This window comes from Notamacropus eugenii, chromosome 2, assembly GCF_028372415.1.
Source record: "Notamacropus eugenii isolate mMacEug1 chromosome 2, mMacEug1.pri_v2, whole genome shotgun sequence".
NCBI lineage: Eukaryota > Metazoa > Chordata > Mammalia > Diprotodontia > Macropodidae > Notamacropus > Notamacropus eugenii.
Window position 1 is genome coordinate 70,314,237 of NC_092873.1, and position 19,731 is coordinate 70,333,967.

Consider the following 19,731-nt stretch of genomic DNA (forward strand, 5'->3'; position numbering starts at 1 on the left):
GAATGAAGGAAAAAGCCAAGCACTCAGGCCCATTTTGGAGGACCACATGGCCTAAAGGATGTGGAGGAGCGGTGGATACAGCCCTCAGCCTGCTCTCCTCAGTACATGATGGAAGTAAAGTCCTTCACCTTCAGACTCAAATCGCATAAAAGCCCCATCATTTCTGAGTCAGACAGTTTTAAAGACAGCCAGTTCTGGATTGCTCCCAACCACATGTTCAAAGCAGAATGTCCATGCATGTTCCAGGCTCCCCAAAGCATATCCCCAGCTGGTTGGTTGGTTTGTTGTTGTCCTTCATTCTCAAAGAGGACCAAAATGACTTTACCATGATAAAATGAAGTTTCAGTGTGTACGACTGTCACTGATTAGACCTAGATGAACTTGGAATGCTCTACCACAGATTGGGCACAGATAGTCCATGTGAACATTTGGAGTGGTTACTCCAAGTTTGCGCAACCTACATTTCCTTTGTGCTATCTCAATCCTGTTGTGCTCATAGAGCACAGTACCCTTTCTGAAAGTACACTACCAAGCTAAGTGAACTTATCCACAACATTCAGAACTTCTCCATTTGTTGTAACCGATGGTTCCATGTATGATTGATGTGGTGGTGACTGACAGAACACCTGTGTTTTCTTGGTGTTAATTATTAGGCCAAAATTAGCACAGGCAGCAGAGAAATGATCCATACTTTGTTGCATCTCAGTTTCAAAGGCTACATTGAGTACACAATCAACTGTAAACAGAAAATCATGTACCAACCCTCCCTCCATTTTGGTCTTGGCTTGTAGCCTTTTCAAATTGAATAATTTACCATCAGTATGATAGTTGACCTTGAGGCTATGTTCATCCTCATTGAAAGCATTTGATAACATGGCTGAAAATATCGTGCTAAAAAGCATGGGAGCAAGCATAGAAACCTGTTTCCCTCCATTGTATCCTTCACTTGGATGATGCCTTCTTTAGAGGTCTAAGCATTCACAACCCTCCAAATGTTCATTAACCGTTTATTTAATGATATGCAAGGTCAACTTCAATAGCCACAGGTAGGGGATAGAGTTTTAGACAGTAAAACTGAATAGAATCTGAAGAATTCTGGGAGAAGTCTGGTGGCTTAAGTGTCCTCCAGGGAGTTCACCATCAGGGCTGGGGTAAGGTGCTACAGGTAAGTAAATAGAGAAATACGTAAATGTAATCTGTATTTCTGTCTTGCCTTTTCATCCTGTGGGGAGTTAAATAAAGAACAAGGATGTTTCCACAGGTGAACTGCATGATCCCCCCCACTGGAAGTGAGACTGCCCCAGACCTCTATTGGAGAGCAGGAAGACAGTGGAAACTGCCTGTGCCACTCACCCTCTGGAAAAGAAGCCATGTGAAAAGACTAAAGGGTTGGGTCTATGCTGGCCCCTTCCCAGCTTACCCACCCCTGCTCACATCTCTGGCCACAGCATCAATGGGCCAGGGTCAGCCACTCCCATATCCTTTGCGGAAGCCTGGCAGTCTGCATCCAATGGCAGCAACTACTCACCCCCACTGCCTTCAAGTTAACCTGGAAGTCCAAATCCAAGGTCAGCAGAAAGAAAGGAGTGAGGCAACTCTGGACAGGAGAGAGCCAGATCCTGGGACAGAGTTGGAAAGAGGAGTCACAAGGAGAGAGGATCTTGAGTGTTGAGACTCCATTGGGGCTGGTGAGCTGGGAGGGGGAAACTATTTTCCAACCTTATATCCTGTTCTTTTCTTTATTTATAGTCCACAAACTAAGGGATGGGGTGGGGAAGCTTCCTTTCATTATTCCTTTACTTTAAGCTGAAGGTCTTTGTGGTGTGGGAATTCCCTTGATTATATCCATGGATCTGGAAGGGCAAGTGGGAGGAGGTCTAAGAGATGGCTGGAAGCAAATGCCTCAATTAATTTTCTTCTGCTTCATGCTCTGTTAAGCCAACTATGTAATCACAGTATGTTAGTGGAAGCAGCTAAGTGGCTTAGTGGAACCAGCACTGTTCCTGGAGTCAAGAAGCCCTGAGTTCAAATCTGGCCTCAGACAGTCACTTAGCTGTGTGACTTTGGGTGAGTCATTTCACCTCCGTTTCCCTTAATCCACTGGAGAAGGAAACAGCAAACCTCTCCTGTATTTTTACCTCGAAAGCCTCAAAAGGGGTCATGAAGATTGGATAACAACTGAGTACCAAGTCCTTGAGTCCATGAGTGTGGGGGTTTGTAAACTGAGAGATGCCCAGACATGGGCTTGGAGCTTGTGAACTGTGTACAGGTAACAGGTTTATGCTGAAGTATTCTAAGTAATATTACATCTCATCTCCAGATGTGGCTGGTAGTCAGAGACGGGGTGGAGATGGGCCACTGATACTATGGGTTTGGAAGCTGGAGGAATCCTTGGGCTGTCTAAAGGCTGAGTGCCCTCTAGAGGCCAGTAGGGGCACCGCAGCCATGAGGCCACCAGGCTTGTCACTTAAACAAAGTACCTTCTGGTGGATGACTCCAATATTGTACTTCCTTGTTGGACAATTAATCCAGTGACATGCTGTGCTGTGTTCCTGTCAACTTCTGGAGGGCAGCGGCTGGAGTCGCGTGAACAGATTGAGGAGCTAGTGCTACAGGGTGATCGTGGCGGGGGGGGTGGGGGGGGGTGGGGGGGGGGTAGGGAAGAATCCTCCAATTGAACCTTGAAAGGAAGGAGAAGCTCCAAGAGGCAAAAGTGAGAAGGGAGAGATTCCAGGTACCGGAACAAGAAGACTCATTTGGCAGGAGCATGTGGTGTGTGACCAGTCTGGAGAGGTGGGCTGGAGAAAGGCTGAGAACCTTTCAAGGTCTAATGTTGGAGTTGATCCTGTTAACAGGAAGCCCTGAAACTCCCAAAGCAGGGAGTGGCATGGCCAGATCTGTGCTTTAGGAGCATCACATTGGCAGCTAAGTGGGGTGAGGACTCCTCCTCCAGTAGCTCCTGCAATAGTGCAGGTGTGAGGTGATGAGGGCCTGTACCAGGGTGGGGGCTCCATGGGTAGGGAGATGCTGGGAAAGGACAATCGCTGAGGTCTGGCAGGTGTTGAATTTATGGGGTGAGGGAGAGGGAGGAATTGAGGATGACTCTTTGGTGGGAAACCTGGATGCCTGCAATGAGGAGCTAGAAGTTTGGAAGCCAAACTGCCAGAGAACTTCGTAGAAAAGGAAAAGCAGGGAGCAAGTGGTAGGGGGTTCCAGGCCCCTCCGTCAATCCAGAGGATGCAGCAGGATGCCACTGAGCCCCAAAAGCCAATGCTGCTTCTTCAGATATAGACAGGGAGGCACCTGGGCAGAGGTGGTATGGAGAGCATCTGGAGCCCTGGGGGACCAAGTAACTGTTGCCCAATGTTAATTTTTTGTGATTGACCCCCACAGTTCTATTTTTGGTTAATGTCCTTTTGCATTACTGTGTCTTTCTGTGTGTGCAAGAGGTTCTGAGAGAACATGGAAGCTTAGGGGCAGCAGAGAACAGCGTGCTAGATGCCTGTAGGTCCCACTTCTGGGGAGCTCCTCCTTGCATCCTCTCCCTCCCACTCAGACTCCTTGTCCCTGATTCTTGCTCCAGTGTGGACATTGTGCTTGTCTGAAGGCTCTGGGCAGGGTGGATTGATGGGACTGGAGCATGGGCAGCTCTAGCTTTGAATGCCCTCCACTTTCTCGAGGCCATGGTTGCTAGAAAATACCACTGTTACTGCTCCTTGAAGGACAGATGCTCGTTATAAACAACTGCTCTTTTGGCAAGGGTTCTCTTCAGGTACTGACATCAGCTTCCCTTTTCATAATCCACCTCTTTTGTCCCCCAAAGGGAGCAAAGTGATTTGAAAATCCTGACATGATTTGTTTGATGTCTGATTCAGTCACATGTCCTCAGCTTAATTTGTAACCAATAGGACGGGAGGATAATTAATTACAAAATATTGTTGCATTCATGCAGGAACTGGCCTGACACCTAACTGTGAAGGGAACCAGAGCTCACCACCCATCCTAAGTTCTCTTCAAATGACTGGTGACCAACTGAAAAGGAAAACATCGTCCACAAGGGATTCATTTCAACATCACATGTTCCACAAACCTATTTCAAAGGCAGGTGGAGATGATGGTCCTGGCAAGTCAACTTCTTGACCCATGACTCTAATCTTGGTGGCTAGAAATGACATTTCCTGGCTGAAGAAATCTTGGTCTGTGGATGTAATGGGGACTTAATGTGCCACAAGAAATGATGAAAGAGACAATTTTAGAGAATCCTGAAGTGTCATATTTACTGATGCTGAACAAAGGGAGCAGAATCAGGAGAATGTTGTAGACCAGGGTGGCAGCTCTGAATGACTTCAGAACTCTGGTCAAGGCAATAGCCAACTATGACTCCAGAGGACTGAGGAGGAAGCATGCTTGATCCACACTTTCTGAGACAGAGGCAGAAGCAGTAGATCTGCTGGGACGTGGCCACCGGGGGATTTATTTTGCTTTGCCGTATTTACTACAAAATCTTCTTCCTTCCCTCCCTCCCTCCTTCCTTTCCTCCCTTTCTCCTTTCATCCACCCTTCCTTTCTTTCTTCCTTTCTCCTTTCCTTTCTTCTTTCCTTCCTTCCTTCCTTCTTTCCTTCCTTCCTTCCTTCCTTCCTTCCTTCCTTCCTTCCTTCCTTCTTTCTCCTTTCCTTCCTTTTCCCCTTTCTTCCTTTCTCTCGGGTTTTAATTGGGGGATTTGAAAGAGAGCAATCCAAATGTTTTTTTTTTAATACACGGACAAGAGCAGACAAAAGCTCAGAAAGAAGCTAAGACAAGCAGAACAGACTTGAAAGGAACATGAAGAACTGATTCTATACTTTTTAAAAAATGAGCAGTGTGACATGGAGCTTCACAGTCTCATGGAGAAGTCTCTGTGTTCTCCTATATATATGTAAAGGTTCTCTTTTGGTTTTAAGTTCAGAATTTTAAAAGTTTTTTTTTAATGACATTCTCACCCCTTTTCAAGGATATATGAAAAGTCTCCTGGAAAAGATGAGACAAAGCCCAACAGCAGGTATACTTGTAAACTATGCCTTTGCATCCCCAGCCCCAGAGACAAGGCTTTGTATACTATGGGTGTTCAATAAATGCTTGTAAAATGAAGCTGAATCCTAGCTATATTCCTTGCTTGTCATGCGTCTGTGATTGCATTGGTGTGGGGGAACTTCCAGTACAGAAATGGCCTCCACCGTTGCTGACCAATCCCTCTTCTGTAATGCAAGAGTCTTAGAGCATTGGCCAAGTTCCTGAGAGGTTAGAAAACTTCCTGGGATCAGGGCCTCAGTTCCCATCAGGCATGGGCATCATTCCTGACTCCAAGGCTGACCCTCTGCCACTGCCTTCATCCCTATGAATTACTTTCCGAAGTTTTCCCGGTTGATCTTCTTGCCCCAACAATGATGCATCAGCATGTCCCCTTTCAAATGAGTGACAGGAAGATGAAGAAAACCAACTTTCTCTCCTGCTGGTCCAGCACAGGTTGCCGCTCTCCTAGTGAGACACGGTCCGAAGGAAGCTGAATCTTTCTGTGTAACAAACCTATCATAAAAAATAAGATCCAGAGCTGTAAGAGACCTCAGAGGTCATTGGGTCCAACTCCATTGATGGATAACGAAACCGAGGCCCAAGGAAGGGAAGGCATGCCCTCGAGGCCACTCAGGCAATGAGGGGCAGAGATGGGGTCACCTCCCAAAGGTGGGCATTTCATTCCATACTGAACATTTCTGGCAACTTTAAATGAGCTGGAACTTTACTTTTTAAGAAAATAATTGAACAGAATTCATTGGGTCACCTGAAAGAGAAACAATCCCTTGCTCCAGGCAGCACAGAGTGGAGACAGCTTGCGAGGGAGGTCAGTCATTTTATAGTCCATACTCCACAAACTTCTCAACTGTTAGGTCTGCAAGAGACCTCGGGGACTCTGAGGCCCAGTGATGCCACCTGTGGGCATCTGTGGCATAGGCAGGGCTACTTATTCTTTCATCCATAAAATGGAGCTAATATTGTTTGTGCTGAGTGGGTTTTTTTGTTCTGTAACCCTGAGCATTCCATCTCCTGGCGAGGCAGCCATCACTGCGCTCAGAAGCAGAGTCTCTTATTGGTGGAACGGGGGTGGGACCCTCAGTCTGCCCTTTCCTTTCTGTTGTTCCTCCTGAAATAAAAAAAAGTCTTTTTAAAAATTGTAAACTTGAGAAACACGAACAACTGTGAGCATTTCTCTCCACAAAGACCTGAAAAAGAGGGGCGCTCTGGTGTTGTGATTCTGCAGTAGGATGGCTTATTCTTGGAAAGCATCTATTAGATTGAACACAACGGGAACAAAACAGCTCAGCTTGTTCATGGCCCCTTCTGGCCTGGTCTCTCTTTCTGTTTCAATGACATATTGACATTCTTTTCCCTTCCCCCCATGTCACTATCACTACCTCCTGCCATTCCCTCCATTTCTCCCTTCTCACACCGGTAACAGAGTCAAGGAAAATCGTGTTAGTCATGTCAGTGGCAGAGGGTGGAGGTGAGAGGGGCGCTGTCTCCTGCATCTCGAGGAGACAGCCTTCATTCTTGGCCTTTGGGAGGCCAGGCTCATCATTTCATGGACTCAGTTTACCAAATTCTTCTTGCCCTTACTGAAGCCACATGGCTTCCTGGCAATGGGACCTTGTTGGCTTTTTCATTTTTTTTCTATATTCTAGCTGAAGGAAGTTGAGTCCCTGACTTCGGCTGGGAACCAGAGTCACAGGAATTTGGTATTCAGCATTCATGCCATGTTTGTCAGTCAGCACATCTCCCCAAGGAGCAAGGAAAGATCTTGAGGAATGACCTCTGGCAGTGATGTGGCTTCTGGACATGAACCTGGTGGGATCAAGGCTGATAGGATGAAAGACTGTGGTGGAACAGGGGAGAGTAAGCCCAGATACAGAGAGGGAAAGTTTGAATGTTTATTTTTGTGCTCTCTGTGAAGTAAATATTCCTCTTTTAAAAAGGTTAATTGATGTTAAGTAATTAAATGGAATTAGGATTGCTAATCCCTGGCCCCTAACAATTGGGGTGAACACAGTTGGTGAGCACTTGAGTTGATGGCAGAGAAAAGAGATAGTTCACAAACACCTCAGGGTATCCTGGAGCCCTGCCAGATAACCTGGCCCTGAGAGAATAGGGGCCCGGCATCCATATTACAAATGGAATGGGGACAGTATGAGAAAAGAGATTTGGTTTTGAGACACTCTTAGCCAGGATTCGTGATTTGTCATCAAACACCAAGAAACGTGTGTGAAACTGAAATCTGCTGTTGCTCTTATGTAAATTAAAGTGTCTTGTAATTAAATAAAACCTAAACGTCCTGTTGGACTTAGGCTGAATGTTCACATTTCTACCTTTGTGGCTCTCCTCCCCTCATTGGAAAGCAGAGGAGCTGATAGACTGAAATTAGAGGCATGTCCAGGCTGGTAGCCTGGAATTCCAGAATGGGGGGGGGGGGGGAGATGTATGAGGGACACCTGTATTACTCTCCCACACAGGTGTCCAAGGGAATCTCCAATGGAAGAACAGGCTCTGTCTACTCAGGACAAGTTATACCCTCATGGCTTTATACTTCTGACCTGGAATTCCCTGCCTAGAGTTCTAGACAAACCTAGGGCAGGCTGAGTGGCTTTCATGGATAGAAAGTGGCTTCCTTCCCAGGCTGGGTGACAGTATTACTTGTGGCCAAGGCTATACAAATCACTGTGATGTGATTCAAGTCTCCTTGGAGTTCTCCCTCCATGGGTACATGTGAGGAAGATCAAGAATTTGGCCAGTGGGTCTGCCCACACAATCTGCACGCTCAAGGGAAGAAAACCAGTAAACCAGATGATCATTGGCCAGGGCATCGTGACTCCCATCTTGCAACTTGGGGATGGGCCAAATTAATCCAATAACATTGATTACATGATCCCATCTAATGCATGGAAACTGTTCATGGGAAGGTGAAATATTTAGAAGCTGCCTCATTTTAATACAATGAGGCAGGTGGTTTAAAAATTACATGGATCTCTGCCTTTGAACTAGCCAGATAGAAATCTCTGGGAAAATAGGGGAATAAAGGAGGTCAGCTTAGGTGGTCATTGCAGGGAATGCCTGTGCCAGGCTAGTGCTAAGGTGCCTGACTCCTGTTTCCTGGGCTGTGACCACAGACTAGGACTCACCTTCCCTTTTGGATGTCCTTCTGAGTGGAGGTCTTTGCTCTAAAGAGATGGAGAATGAGTGGAAGGGGCCTACCCATTGGTGAACAAGAGCCCCCTGGTTGGTTAATTTTCGCAGTAGCCTGGGCTAAGTGGAAGCCTCAGTTACTAAGGTGACTACACTGGGGTTGAAGTCAGTGGTTGCTAGAGATGCTCTGGGCCACTATGGGGACCCACTAAGTGCCTGCTGACAGTGTTTGTGCTCTTTGGGGAGCTGCTGGAGCTGGGAACTGGGAGCCAAGAGCTGTCCACTAGAGCTACTCCTTGGCCGCCAGACACCAAAGCCATGTGCAGGATGAGAAAGTCTTGTTTCCTTGGAGATGGGGAGATCCTCCTGAAACATAGGGGACGATTTTGGTCTCCTCTGAGTACTGGTTTCTTTTGTTACTTTTTGTCCCCATGCTGTTGGCCAGAAGGACAGGGATGACCTTTAGCGTTCTTCACGTGTCTTCAAGCTTAGCACAGAGTAGGCACTTTTCCCTCTGGATAGCCTGTCCTTGCACACAGATGGCTGACACCAATCCTGGCTGCCTTGTAGACCTCTTTTGGAACATAGGAGTAGAGATCTCCCCCTCCCCCCCAAGCTGGAAGAGACCTCAAAGACCATCTGAGGTTGAACCTCATGAGGATCTGAGATCTACCGTTGGAAGAGAACCCAGGAGCCTCTTGAGTCCATTTTTACAGACGAAGAAACGGGCTCAGGGAAACGAGGCTTTCGTAGGTCCCACGAGTGTTCTTGAGGTGGGGAGGGGGATGACCCCCAAAAGAGGGTCCAAAGCCAGTCTCTGTCTCAAATTGTTTTGGAAAGATTCGGGGGACGGAGCTACATACACAGTGAGAGCTGAACCTTGGGCGGACGGTTGGGGAGGGTGAGAGGCTGGAGAGGCCGCACGGGCGGCCCCCAGGCAGGGCCCGGCCCAGAGCGCCCCGCACCCGCCTTCTCATCCTCCCGCACTCTCTTTGAGGGCTGACTTCACTGCAGAGGGAAATTCCTCCCCCCACCCCCCCGCCCCCAGGGCTGGGCAAAAGATGAAACGATCCCCGAGGGACCTAGATCCTCCTCCTTCTCCTCCCTGACAACTGACTGCTTTCTCATTTAAATGTCTGCCCCCCCCTTCCCCGCCCCCCTGCCCCATTGCGGGGCGTGAGCTTGGAGTCCTTGGTGAGGACGAGCAAGAAGGCGGCTCCCAGGGGGCTCGGAAAGACAGGGGAGCGGTCGCAGCCTCCAGCTGGCCTTCGAGCAGGAGTCCTCAGCTCCGCGCTGTCGCACCCTCCTAGCCTCCTCTCGGGGAGGGAGGTGGCGGAACGGCAGGGAAGGTGACCGGTCGGCTGGCTGGCTAGCTGTCACCCGGGAGCCAGGAAAGGACCCGCTCAGGGTCGGGCTCAGCCCCCGACCCTTAGCAGGAGCCACAGAGGCCGGAGAAGAGGCGGAGGCGGCTGTGCTTGTCCATAATGTGTGCCTCGAGGGTGCCAGGGGTGGGAGCTTGGCGGCTCCCCCAGGGCAGGGCATGAGGAGCTGCCCCCATCCGGCGGCCAGGCCACTTGAGTCCAGGACAGGAGAGGCCAGGGAAGCCATCCCCAGACGCGGAGCTGCCTCGCTGTCTCCCTGATGGCTCCTGCCCTGCTGTTGTTGTTGCTGCTGCTGCAGGCTGGCCCCCTGAGCTGCACCACCCGAGGATGGAGGTCCTGGGAGCATTGCACAGGTAGGAGCGCCCCAGGGTTGGGATGGATGGGCCGGGCAGCTCCCAAGGCGGTCACAGAATGCCACCTGGGGGAGAGGCACCGTGACCCGAGAAACCACGCCAGGGCCCAAGGGTCCGCAGGTGGCAGTGGCGTCGGAGGCAGAATGGGGCTGGACCCGAATGAGACCAGGCTGCCCAACAGTCTCAGGTCTACGTTCTTCGGGCGGGTCTCGACTGAGGAGTCTGGAGGCAGAGCCAGAGCTGGGGCGGAGGAGCCGCGTGGTGTGCCCAGGGTCAGCCTGGTCCCCAGAGGCTGCCACCTGCCCCTCAGGAATGAGCGAGGCTCCCTGCAAGCACGCTGGGGAAATGGTGTATTTCCTCCCCTGGATAGAAAGCAGCACAGGTGGTCATTAATGCCAGACGCCAGGTGAAAACCAGTCTGTAATTAGTGCAGCCGCAGGGAGCCGCTCCGCCTCTCCTCTCCCCTCCTTCCACTCCCTCACGGCCCCGGGTGCGGGCGATCAGGGAGGGACTGCTCAATGCTCTGGCAGGCGCCGGTCCGCTCCTCCGACCCAGATAGCTCCTCCCGTGGACTGGGGCCCAAGCTAGGCCAAACCTGCCAACCAGGCGAGAGCCAAAGGCTCGGTGAAACTCCTAGTTTAGAGGTGAGTCGAGACAGGAGAAGGCAAAATCCAAAACCAAAATCCAAAACCCAGCAAAAAAGAGGAGATCCCCTCACAACTTCGGAGAATGTATTAAAAAAAAAAAAACCACAACAAAAACCTTAATTGCTAACAGTTCTGACATTTTATTACCTTTTTCCAACTGGTGCCAAGAGATTTTATTTATCAGACCTATAATTATGGAAACAGAAAACCCCAAGCATTGAGCCTGGGAAGGGGAGGATGGCAAGAAATGACTCCATTAAAGGTGGGAGAACACGGGCTGACTTTTAGGTTCTCAGGACATAAATACTCCCCTTGGATCTTAGGGAAGAACAGCTTGGGCCTTTGCTTAAACTTCATTGATAAGGTACTCATTCATTTGTATTAAGAGGCTGCACTTCTATAATGCTCTGTTGCTGGGGAAAAATCAACAACCCAAATTTTGAAGTGAGGAAACATTCTCACGTGAAGGCCAGTGTGAGTACAAACGTGTCACCCAAAGAGAAGCTGCCTGGGTGCCTCAGTTTAGGTGGAATCTACCCAGACTTTGACTTGTAGGAGCTCCACCGACCTGATCACTGTATCATGAGGATGAGGTGGGGCCAGGGGGACAACAGGGGTCCTCAGTCACTTGCCTCTTGGAGTCAAAAGACACCTTTATCATGAGGCTGTGCAATTTAGAGCTGAAGGGAAACCAGGAGGGCACTGAGCCCATCTTCTCATTGTATGGGGGAGGAGCCTGAGGAGCATAGAATTCAAGGGACTTGTCCAGGGTCTTGCAGGAGGAAATTGTCAGGTCAGCGCTTTTGGTTCTTTGACTCTAGATCCAGCTGACCAGCTTCTGAATCACCAAGGGCTGGAAGGATAAAGAGGAGACTCAAACCGCAGCAGGGCCTCTAGGGCCATGCTGGATGGCAGGTGCTTCTGCTCACTTCTGGAAAGCCCCTTCTCCTTTTATTGCAAAAATTATTTGACTACAGAATAAAAATCTTGATGTTCCCTGTGTGTCCTGGGAAACTGCTCTGCCTTCCCTGGGGTTTCATTCTTCTATTTAATCAGTCAGTTTCAGTGGGATGGATTACTGACCAGTTATGAAATCTTCCAAAGCTTTGGTCTTTACAGCATTGTTGTTACATACATGTCACTCACTTTGCTTTAGTTGCTGCAAATCTCAGGTTTCTTTGAAATGGCTGCTTTCACCATTTCTTATGTTAACTGTAGCATACCGTTCCATTCATATGCTGTTCCCCAATCGAAGAACACTTGTATTTTCTAGTTAGTTCTTTGGCACCACAAAAAGAGCTGCTATCAGGATTTCCCCCAAGTCCTTTTCCCATTTCCTTGATCTCTTTAGGGCTACGGTCCTAGCAGTGGCACTGCCAGGGGCATGCACAATTGCTACTTAGCTATATGGCTTTTGAGGATATATGGTTATCTCTTCCACACCACGGGGATAGGGACACAGCACCCCATGATCTGGGAAATTCACTGAAAGTTTTATGGCCCTGCATTCATACCAAGAAGAAGTCTGAATGATTATGGTGGTAAAAGATAAAATAGGTTGATATTATATAATACTGTACATATATTTTATGTTTTGAGTTTCTAAACTTTTTCTGCGTTGTCTGCTGCTCCTTCACGTATTATCACAAAACTCCCCGAAATTCCCATTTAATTTATTATGCTAATTGTGATATATGGAAACCGCCATGGGGAAACTAACGATGTGGAAGGGATGGCTGTAATTCTAGTTGCTTTCCTGAATGACTGGACCAGTTCCTGGCTCCATAAATGGTGTGCCCTTCTCCCATAGCCTCTCTAACTTTTGTCTTTTCACTTTTTGGCCAACTTTGCCATTTTGATGGATATGAAGTGGCACCTCAGAATTTCTTTAATTTGCATTTTCCGAATAAGTATTTTCCCCCATAGGGCTATTGATAGCTTGGACAGCTTAGTGACTCAGTGGATAGAGCACCAGACATGGATTCAAGAGGTCCTGAGTTCAAATTTGACCTCAGACACTTACTAGCTGTGTGATCATGGGCAAGTCACTCAATCTTGTTTGCTTCAGTTTCCTCAATTGTAAAATGAGCTAGAGAAAGAAATGGCCAACCACTCTGCTAAGAAAACCCCAAATGGGGTCAGGGCGAGTTGGATAACTTAACAAATTGATAGATTGGATTCATTTCTTAGAAAACTGTGCTTCATGTCTTTGACTATTTATTAATTTGGAGATGGCTCTTAGTGTTATAAATGGAATCAGTTCCTTATAAATACTGGAAATGAATCCTTTTTCAGAGACACTCACTGCTAGTATATTTTCCCCAGTTACTTGCTTCCATTTTAGCTGTATTGGTTTTCTTTCTGTAAAAACTTTAATTTTATGTATTCAAAATTGTCCATTTTATGTGATCATCTCTATCCATTTTTTGGTCATAAACTTTCCCCCTATCCATAGATCTGAAAGATCATTTCTTTCTTGCTTCTCTAATTTGTTTATGATGCCTCCCTTTATGTCTATTATCTTAATATAAGATATGAGACATTGGTCTATCCCAGTAGCTAGGTGGTGCAGTAGATAGAACACTGGGTCTGGAACTAGGAAGCCCTGAGTTGAAATCTAAACTCAGACACTTCCTAGCTGTATGACTTTGGGCAAGTCACTTTGTTTGCCTCAGTTTCCTCATCTGTAAAATGAGGATAATAACAGTACCTACCTCCTAGGTTGCTTGTGAGGATCAACTGAGACAATATTTGTAAAGGGCTTAGCACAGTGCCTGGCACATGGTCAGGTGCTCTGGAAACATTAACTATTAACTGTTGTCGTCATTCTACTTGTTGTTCCTTGTTTTTAACAAACTGATATTCCAACAGTTTTTGTTGAATACTGAATTCTCACCCCAGTAGCTGAGATCTTTGAGTTTATCAAGCAGGGATTCCTTTTCCCCTTTGGATTCTTGTGCAGGACATTTTCTGTGATAGTAACAAATGACCCTGGTGATTCTGCGTCTCCTTGTTCGATGCCAGGTTTGATGCCAATACTTCAGGGAGTCACTGAGCACTAGGTCTCCTGGGGCTCATTTACTAATTAGTCTTTCATGACTTAATATGCAGACGGGGGACATCTTGTCAGAGGAAAACTTGAAAATCTAGGGTTGGTTCTACTGAGGAATTTGTTTTAATCACTAGAGTTGGATCTTGTATTTTCTTACCCTTTAGTCAGTTGTATGGCTGTGAAGATGTGGACAGTTGGAAAGTCCCTGCTCTCTTCTTATATTTTCATCAAGGGAACCCTGAATTAGTGTGTGTGTATGTGCATGTGTGTGCATGTGTGTGTGTGTGTGTGACACACATATATTATTCTCAAACAGATTTAGTAGACATAAAACCCCCTATGTTTGTGGCTTGGTAGTTGCTCAGTGCCTGTCCATTACATTTGATTGTAGACTGATTTTTTTTCCGATTCATCTGGTGTTTTCCCCTCATTGAGCTCTCTTGATTGGTACTTTCAAAATCGTATGACCTCCAGCATGGAATTCCTCTGTATGTGCTCTTCCCACTTTGTCTTCATCCTTTCCATCGGCTTGCTCATCAAGTGCCCTGGCTGCTGACCTTAGACTCAGTGGATCCTGTGAAATGTGATGGCTCCTTTGTTGGTCAGGGTGGATGGCTCCGGTGGTGCTAGCAGATCTCTTCCTTTTTCTGTCTGCATTGTGGTTCTACTTCCCATCTCTTCTCTAAGTGTCCTGGTGAGATTCTGACTTGGCTGGCTTCATGTCAAGAGCATTTCTTTCTCATTTCAACACACTTTGCTGTTTTGAAAGATACTGATGCTTGTAATCTGCTCTCCGCTTTCACAATGGTCTGAAACGAGTTTATATCCTAAACCATTTTTGCTCTTGGCCACCAGATCTCTTCACTTCAAGGCTTTACTGACTGACGTTCTTTCTGGGTTCTTTCAGCTTCCCCATTTTAGACATGGATTTACACTGGTTAGCCATCTTTAAGATACAGTGATCATAAGAGACGATGACTCTCCATTTATTCATTTTCCAAAGTTAACAGTTTGTTTGCAAAGGTGAGCTTAGGACTTCTGTAATTTTACATAGCACCTTCTCATTCTTTCATTTTACTTGTTATTTTTGTTATCTTTATTCTAACTAGTCTGTGGTCTGCATATAACTAATTCATAGAAATGACTGCCTCATTGTCAACCAGTTGTTTTGGTCTGTTAAGATAGTTTGCCTGAGTGTGTGTGTGTGTGTGTGTGTGTGCACGCATGTGCATGTATGTATTTTGGTGCTTGTTATTCTCAGTTTCAAATGTTTTCTTCAACACTTTTCATGACAGTCTATGAGCTTCTAATGTCTTTCACTTCTTATTCTCAAACCATATTTCCTAACATTTGATTCATTCCTCTTCAGTATCCATTTCCACATTGCTGTTACTAATTATCAAGATCTACATAATCTCAGAGAGAACATAGTCATTCCAAAGTGACAGGTCTGACAATTCACATAGTAAAAACAAATTGGATGAAGAATGCCCATTGTTCAGATTATGGCATGCAAGTGTATGAGCAGTCCATTGATTTAGTCATCAACACACAATTTTTGGATGGTCATTGCAGATTGGATGTGATCTAGAACCACCACCGAATAGAGAATAGGCTGGGTGGCCTTTGGGCCCACCTAGTTTACCTAGTTCCTTTGATGATCCCAAACTGCTCTTTGATACACAATTTACCTTCTTGACAAAAATACTCCCTCAAAGGCTCTGTGTGGCTACAACTCCTGGAACACCATGGAATCAGAAGAAGTGAAATTGTGAATGACCAGAGACTAGGCAGAGAGGCATGGTGGGTCAAAAGTTAATACACAAGAGAACATATCTGATTAGAAAAGGACTGAAGTGACTTGGGCCCTCACTTAGCCTCATTTGACAGACACAGATTCATAAATAAGGGAGTCTCAGACTAGGAGATGGGCTGGGGGAGGCCTCTCAGGTGGTGGCCATGCAAGAGGCCATCTAGAACAATAATTGGGACCTGGGCCCAGGGAAGATGCACCTGCACTGAAGAGAGGATGGGCCACTGACCTGGAGCTTGAAGAGACATTAGTAGTCACAGTGTTTGGAAGAGAAGGGGAGGGGTTTGGTCGAGGTCTAGTAAATGAGAGGTACGTTGCCTGCAGGGTCAGTGCTCTTGGGATCAGAAGAGCGTGACCTACCTTGTTCCTAGACCTTTTGAAACTTGTGGTCAGCAAGCTCTATAAAAAGAAAATCAAAAAAAATTCAATGAGCTATAGGGAATCAAAATATACCAAAATGATGGGAGTATTCAGAGATACTTGTAGAAAGAAGCTCACCCATAGAGATATTTCAGGTATACAAGAAGCTTCCTCCCCACTTTTTTTTACAGACTTTCTTCAATGCCTCCTTGTCGTATGCTGGTGACTCAGGATCAAGAAGGCTTGGACACATCATACCAGGCTGCAGGGGTTTGAGAATAAACCCCAAATTAACCACGCAGTAAGCAGTTAAGTGCCTACTAGGTGCTAGGCATTGTTACTAAGCCTGTGCTTTCATTTTTTTTTTTCAGTTGTATCTGACTCTTTGTGACTCCATGCTGGAGCGATTTTCAATTTCCTTCTCCAGCTCATTTTACAATTGAGGGACTGAGGCAAACGTGGTGAAGTGACTTGCCTAGGGTCACACAGCTAGTACGTGTATGAGGCCAAATTTGAACTCAGGAAGATGAGTCAGTTTTCCTGATTCCAAGCCCAGTGCTCTGTGCACTATGGCACAATGAACACAGGAAGAGGCAAAAGACAATCCCTGCCCTGAAGGAGTTCACAGTCTAACTGAGAGACAAGCAAACAACTGTGTACAAGTAAGTTATAGACAAATTAAATCATGGATGGTCATCAAAGGGAAGGTGTGAGCTTTAAGAGGGTTTGTGCTGCTGTGCATTTCCAGAGCTGGCTCAGGGTTTAGGAGTCTTCCAAGGAAAGTGTGGGAGAGTAGAGATATTAGACTGACTATCAGACTGAAGGCCTACAGAATTGTTGTGCTGACAATCATTGTTGTATGCCTGTGAAACATGGGCAGTCTACCAGCACCAAGCCAGGAAACTGAATCGCTTCCATTTGAACTTTAGAAAGATTCTATAGATCATCTAGCAGGATAAGGTACCAGACACTGAAGTCCTTACTCAAACAAAATTGCAAAGCATTCAAACTCTGCCTCAGAGAGCACAACTCTGGTGGACTGACCACGTTGTTCGAATCCAAAAATGTATGCTTGCCAAAAAGACTATTTTATGGAGAACTCACATGGGCCAGGTGATCACATGGTCGTCAGAAGAAGCGATACAAGAACATTCTCAAGGTCTCTTAAGAACGTTGGAATTGGTTGTGTGACATGGAAGACACTGGCACAGGATTGCCTAGCATGGCATACACACACCAGAGAAGGTGCTGTGCCCTATGAACAAAACAGAATTGAAACGACTCAAAGGAAATACAGGATGCACAAATTTAGAGAACTCACCCCAAATGTTCACTGATGCAGATTATTTGTGCCCGGCCTGTGGTAGAACATTCCAAACTTGTACTGGTCTGCCACAGTTAGTTACGTTGGACCTTGACATAGTGATGTCATTTTGTTCCTCTCCGAGAATGAAGGACAGCAACCAACCATTTCTTTCTGAAAGGGCAGTCTAGCTATATTCAGAGAGGCTTGGTTGGTTGGCTGGGGGTCATTCGACCATAGCAAGTCATGAATACTGTCAGCCAAATCAATGAGGAGTTGCCTTCTGTGCTGGTGGAGAGAGTGTCCACAAAGAGCACATGATGGCCCCTTGAAGCCCATCAATGGATCCCATCAGTGGAACCCTACTGTCCCTGTCCCCATGATATCAAAGAAGCAAGTCAAGTCCTCTTCTGTTGGGAGATGAGTCACGAACTTGTATTTTCATGTTTCTACTAGGGCTGGGAAGGGAACGAACCATTCATACAACAATAAAAAGTGTTATTTAAAAAAGTCTGTCCCCCTTCCCTAGGGCACTTAGCAAATCGTGAAATGATGACCCAGCTGCAAAGACTGTGAAAGAAAGACACAAGGCAAGTGGTACTGAGCGGCGGCTCTTGCTTCCATCTGGAAAGATGCCAAGGAGGTTTCATCATCCCACTCTGTCAGGGCTGGCGGGCCTCGTTTGTTCTGGGTACGTTGGGAAAACACACCTTGGCTCCATGCCCTGCAGGGCTTCACAGTTTAGCCCTAGACCTTATAGTGCACAGCATAGCCTTACTTTGGCACTGTCCCAGGGTTTTTGTTCCAATATCTTGTATGAAAGTGCCTAGTTTGGCAGGGCTTAGCCTCGCTTTAGTTGATTCTGACCGAAAAACAGGTCCTTTGGTATGTAGCCCCAGACAAACTGTGAAGATGATCAAACTGCGCTGTGAATGGCCATGACCATGACTGAGTGGAGCTGACCCTGGGGGCTGGTAATGGTAGCAAAGCTGTTTATGACTATACTAATGCACGTTTAGATTTATGAGGTGCTTCCTTGACAAGTGTTCCCCTTGAGGGAAATGGGTACTTGATTTAGACATAAGGGATGATATGATTAGCACATTAGGAGATCAAGTAATAGTTTACCTTTCAGATCTATGGAGAAGGGAAGAATTTATAGAGATAGAGAATATTATCAAATGCAAAATGAATTACATTAAATTAAAAAGATTTTGCCCAAACAAAACCAGTGCAACCAAGATTAGAAGGAGAGCAGAAAGCTGGGAAACAATCTTTACAGCAAGGGTTTCTGATAAAGGCCTCATTTCTCAAATATATAGAGAACTGAGTCAAATTTATAAGAATACTCCAAATTTATAAGTCATTTTCCAATTGATAAATGGTCAAAGGATATGAACAGGCAGTTTTCAGATGAAGAAATTAAAACTATCTATAGTCGCATGAACAATGCTCTAAGTCACTATTGATTAGAGAAATGCAAACCAAAACAATTCTGAGGTACCACATCACACCTATCAGATTGGCTAATATGACAGAAAAGGAAAACGGTAAATGTTGGAGAAGATGTGGGAAAACTGGTACACTAAAGCATTATTGGTGGAGTTATGAACTGATCTAACCATTCTGGAGAGCAATTTGGGACTATGTCCAAAGGACAATCAAACTGTGCATACCTTTGACCTAGCAATGCCACTACTGGGTCTGTATGCCAAAGAGATCGTGGAAAAGGGCAAAGGACCCACATGTACAAAAATATTTATAGCAGCTCTTTTTGTGGTGGCCAAGAACTGGAAATCGAGGGGATGCCCATCAGTTGGGGAACGGCTGAACAAGTTGTGATATATGAATGTAATGGAATACTATTGTGCTATAAGAAATGATGAACAGGAAGATTTTAGAAAAACCTGGAAAGACTTACATGAACTGATGCTGAGTGAAGTGAGCAGAACCAGGAGAACATTGTACATAAGCAGCAGCATTGTGCAATGATTAATTATGATAAACCTAGCGCTTCTCAGCAACGCAACGATCCAAGACAATTCCAAAAGACTCACGATGGGAAAATGCTAACCACATCTAGAGAAAGAACTATGGTGTCTGAAGGCAGATCACTTTTTTTTTGCTTTTTCTTTCTCATGGTTTTTCCTTTTTGTACTGATTTGTCTTTCACAATATGATTAATGTGGAAATATGTTTAACATGATTGTACATGTATAGCCTATATCAGATTGCTTGCTGTCTTGGGAAGGGAGGAGGAGAGGGAGAAAAATTGGAACTCAAAATTTTACAAATATGAATGTTGCAAATTATTTTTACATGTAATTGGAAAAAGATAATAAGAAAAAAGCCCCAGCTCTATGAAGGAGGCACTATAGAGCTGGAGAAACTGAGGTTCTGAGAGCTGGGCTGCTCATGACCAGTCAGTGTCTGAGGTGGGATTCAAACACAAGTCAGCTTCCATCGGTGGCACCACGCAGGCTCTTAACCCATGTCTACACCATACTGAATAGTTCTAAATGCACATGCTTTGGGAGAACAGACCCATGACCACAGTCTGGACAAGGTTTTAGGCAGAAACCTAGGCAGAAGCTGTGAGATCTTAGTGGCTC

The 19,731-nt window shown here is 46.0% G+C and overlaps 1 long non-coding RNA gene across 1 annotated transcript; it reads left to right on the plus strand.

Annotated features, from left to right (window-relative positions):
- The first annotated feature begins 1,571 nt into the window (after positions 1 to 1,571).
- On the plus strand, positions 1,572 to 5,128 carry LOC140525431 (uncharacterized). The gene is made up of 2 exons (XR_011974039.1): positions 1,572 to 1,688; positions 3,953 to 5,128. It is a non-coding gene; the product is annotated as an uncharacterized lncRNA (long non-coding RNA).
- Positions 5,129 to 19,731: the final 14,603 nt, after the last annotated feature.